We start from the raw sequence: 4,970 nt of genomic DNA on the forward strand, positions 1-4,970 counted from the left end.
ACCCTTGTTTTGATTTGCTTTGAATTTTAATTGAGTTTCATATAAGGACTCGACTGTCTGACTTGACGCGGTATAATTTTTGAAACTGACATATGTTTTTCCACACTTAATTTTTAAAGCGTCAAGTTCTTCAGTTACAGCAGCAAGTTGTCTCTTAATATAGTCATAATTCTCACACTTGTTGCTATACTCTTCCTGAAGTTTCCTAAAGTCCTTGGTTTTTGCTTCTAATTCAGCCTTCAGGGGTTTCTGTCCTATCCTGAGTTGATATCCTTCATATCTCAGGTCCTCAACTTCTCTTTTAAATAAATCGATTTCTTCCCGAAGAAATTTAATCGTAGCTTCACAAGCTGGAGTACATGTAACTTCAGCGACCGGAATGTTTTCAGAGCTTATTGTTTCTCTACACTTCAAAGCATCAAGTTCTTGAATTACATCAGCAAGACTAAGATGATTGAGATCTTTTGTCTTCTTAATGATAGCCACGTTCATATCCCACAATTTTGGAAGTGAATTCAGTAGCTTTTTGTTTATCTCAAACTTAGACAAGAAGATCCCAACTATATTCATCTCAGTAGTAAGTGTAGTAAATCGCTGCAACTGAGTTTCGAGGGTTTCTCCAGGGATATAATAAAAAATGTTGAAATTTTTTCTTAACATATCCTGACGACTCTCTTTCATGTTTTCAACTCCCTCGTAGACCTTAAAATCAATTAAAAAGCACAACTAAAACCCAAAATCAAACTTAAAAGTCAAACCCTTTGATTATAAACCTCAAAAGTCAAATTTAAAAAGTTAAACTCAAAAGTCAAACTTGAAAAGACAAACTTGAAAAGACAAACCAAAAAACTAAATTTGAAAATTTAAAAGTTAAACGAAAAAGTCAAAGTTTAAAATCAAAGGTCAAACTTGTAAGTCAAAGTCAAAATTTAAGGTCAAAAGTTTAAAAAAATAAAAGTAAAAAAACTAAAATATAATTTTATTTATTAATTTTAATTTAATTTAATAATTTATTTATTTATTTTATTATTATTATTATTATTATTATTATTATTATTTTATTTTTATATTTTTTTTAGATCAAAAAAGGAATTTAAAAATAAAAGAAATTGAGTTTTTGGGTTAAAAGTGTCAAAATTCGAAAGTTGGAAGCGAGAAGGAGTCTATTTGAATTAAAATCAGAAGAGTTGAATCATCAAGTGGCCTAGCTGAGTTGGTAAGGCTCAGAGGTAAAGAACCGGAGGTCCCGATTTCGAACCCCAGTTCCTCCAAATCTGTCCGCCCCTTTCCTTTTTTTTAGTAGACGCTGCGAAGACTGCTTCTTGCGAGGCCGAGGTGCGAGCCCGTAAACCGAAGACCGAAATCTCGGACCATCCGTAAACTTCAAGGCCGCAAGCTCGGACCGTGAACCTCGGGCCTAAAAACTTCGGACCGTGAACTTCGGGCCGTGAACTCCGAAACCCTAGCTGCTGGCCGCCACCCCCTCGCAGGTTACGACCAAAAACAGTGATTTTTGCCCTTTTTTGCTCCAAAACTCGATCAAAAACCCTTTTTTATGAAAAACACGAAGAACAAACCCCCCTTATTTTTCAGAGATCTATCCAAAAACGCAAGAATATTTCGAAAATAAGATCAAATAATGCTCCAAATATGACAAAATTGACTGATACAACCAAGCTCTGATACCAATTGTAAGTCCCTAATTTGCCTGTGTATCAATCAGATCCGTTTGATGGTGCGGAATCCCAATCAAACGGATGATGCCAGATCACAATAAGAAGAGAAGGAGAAGAAGAATATTAAGAATCTTGATTGTATTGATGATATGAATGAAATTCCTTACAATAGATTCTTTCACACAATATGCTCTCTCTTCCCCTCTCTCTTGGCCGTACAATCTCTAGGGTTTATCCATCTCTACTCCTCACCCTAACACCTATATTTGTACTTGGAGAATATGGGCTTGGTGGACATGGGCCGTAAATGGGTTTACGGCCGTAAACTCAACCGTAAACATGACCGTAAACTCCAGAAATATTACAGAAAAATACAATTTCCTAGAAAAACAAAGTATAAACCATAATATTGACCCAACACTAAACCTCTTTCTCCTATCAACTCCACTGATTCTGGTGCTACACTTGGTGGAGAAAATGATGAATATGACTCTACTTATTTCAGTCCATACCGGCTTCTGACTGATGATGATATTGATGCTCCAGTCACAACTCAACATTTATAGGAAATTCATGAGAAGCTCGATCGCTTACTTGACGATAGTAAAGCTTACAGTGGTGTTGTTCTTAAAGCCTTCCTCGAGACTGCCATCGATCAATACACAAAGGCCATTGAAAAATCTACTCATGCAGTTGATGCGTCCACATCTTCTTGTAAAAAGGCAACAACAGAGGTTACCGAGGTTGTTCACATAACTCAGATCTTCTTTGACTCTTTGAAAGCTCATGCTGACATCAATGCAGCAAAAGTACAATCCTCTGTGGACTCCTTTTCTAATCCCTTCAAGAAGAAAGGACTAAGTTCAATGCTGTACGCTCATCGCTCCAAATCGAGACCACTTCTTTTTTAAGATCAGTGGATTCTTGTTTTGACTCTCTTCATGCTAATCTGGCAACTGAAAGCGCCTTGAAGGAGGATTTGGATAAACACAAAGCCACTATTGAAGTCTAGAAGGTGTAGCTAGCCCAAGCTGAGAAAGAAATTTCTTTGTTGAAAGTCCAACGGGCGGTGTATAAGAGCTGTGCGGGTGAGGTGAAGGACTTGTTGACCAATTTGCTTGGTGCTCATGATCCTATTTTAACTCTTACAATTTGTAATCATCTCACATCCAAACTCCTTCCTGCCCTTGCAATGCTGGATGAAATGAAGGGTGTTTTGGAGGGGTTCGTACCTCCAAAACAAGGGGGAGAAAGTAGTGCTCGTGTTGTTCAACCGAGAGTAAATGTGAAAACAGAAGATGCTCAACCGAGAGTCACAACCAAACTGAAGGATAATGTAGCTTCAGGTTCTGGTTCACAAGCAAAGCCAAAGGAGACCATTGATGAAAGTGAAAGTGAGAAAGAAGAAACCATTGCTGATGCTCTCAAACGAAAGAAAAGAAACAGAGAGCTGGATGAAAATTTGAAAGAAGCAAAGGAAGCAGAGGAAAGGGAAAGGAGAAACAAAGAAGAAGAAGATGCCCTGAACTGCAAGAAGGCTTTGTTTCCCTTGTGGACGAAAGAGAGACTTATCAATCAGGTGACTGAGTTTCCTTCTGGCTATTGGTTGGAACCAGTTGCTTCTTTTGATTGTGATAACTCCAAGGAATCGCAGTTCGGCATGCCAATTACAAGGAAGGCTTTCACTTTCCATTGTTTTGATTCAACTGCTGAGGTTCCTTTCCCACACCTGAAGGCTGATCGTGAGTTGATAGAAGTTTACTTAAAGTATGGGCAACTGCAGTACTTGACTTGGAGCGCACAGAAGATCATTACTGTCAAGGTACTCAAACCTTCGCCTGTAGGGAGATTTATCAGCATCAATTTCAAGATCACTCGTGGTTCAGCAAACACGGTGTCTACTATCTCTCTTGCATACCTTCCCAATCTTAACTCCCATGATTGGATTCTGCTGTACAACATTTTTCTCACCAATCCTGTGGAATATGAGCCTATTTTAGAACATCTGAAGAGAATGTTGGCCTCTTACATCCATGAAGTTGCTACTATGGATCAGGAGATAGCGAAGGTGATGAACAAGAAGCTAATTGTGAAGACTACAACGAAACCAGGGGATGTGAACAAGATGAAAATGGGACAGATAGATTCAACGAATATTACTGTGATGTTCACGAAAGGCGAAGCTCACAAGTTTTTGTTTGCTCTGGTAGATAAACATCTGTTTTCTACTGATTGCTTGGAGCACATTATCAACTTGATACATCGGTGCAAGTAGAACTCGGAAGCTGACAAGAAAAATTTCACTGATATGATGCATTGGTACATTAATTTTCGGTACCATCTTTTGGCTATCATCCCGAGGATTTTCAAGATTGTGAAGAAGTCTTCGATTGTTAAACAAAGTTGAGGTTTCGATTCCAAAGACACAAAGGGGGAGATTGTTGAGTCCATTTGTGTTGCGTCTTGGGCCTTAAGTTTTGTATCCGGATTGGGGCTGTCCATCCGTGTTTATCTAGATTAGCTAATAGGCTTTTACTATAAATATGCATGCATGTATGCATGATATGTAGTTGATTTTTACGTTTAATATTGTAACCCTAAACACCTCTACAATCGAAGTTCTTTATCGAGCTCTTCTGAGGTGTTAACGCATTAATCATTCGACATATTCAACACCATTCTTGTGTTCTTTATTACGTTCCTGTTTATTAACTTGCATAGAATCATACGATCCTAATAGAACTTTGTTCTAACAAAAACCTTATTTAAAGGATTAGTTTTGGTGCATGGCCATGTGAGGCCATGCATGCACGTAAAGTTTGCAACTTTACGTGACATCTGCCCTAGAAGAAGATAGATCTGAAGTTTGGGACCTTAAGTCCCACTGGAAAGAACCGTAAACATGTTGGACTAGGGGAACTCGGCGAGTCGGGAAGGGTTTTCTCATTCACGACCAAGGGTTCATGGACATGGGTTTCCGGTTGGGAGTTCACGGCTGTGAACATCATGGAACTCGACGAGTGTCAGGTCACACTCGACGAGTTAGGGTCAGCATGGATTATAGACCTTGACTTTGACTAGGGTTGACCCTGGGGGTATTTATGGGATTATGCTGAGTTATTTACTCATTGATTATAGGCAGTTTGGGAGGAGCAGCGTGGGATATATCTGACTTCAGTTTGCTAGTTCAGCCTTTGAGAGGTGAGTCTTCTCACCATACCAATGGGTCTAAGGCACCAAGGCCGACCCATTTTATGATAGTTGGTATACTTTCTATGTTGAGGTGTGTGATAT

The sequence above is a fragment of the Lactuca sativa genome, chromosome 9 (genome assembly GCF_002870075.4).
Source record: "Lactuca sativa cultivar Salinas chromosome 9, Lsat_Salinas_v11, whole genome shotgun sequence".
NCBI lineage: Eukaryota > Viridiplantae > Streptophyta > Magnoliopsida > Asterales > Asteraceae > Lactuca > Lactuca sativa.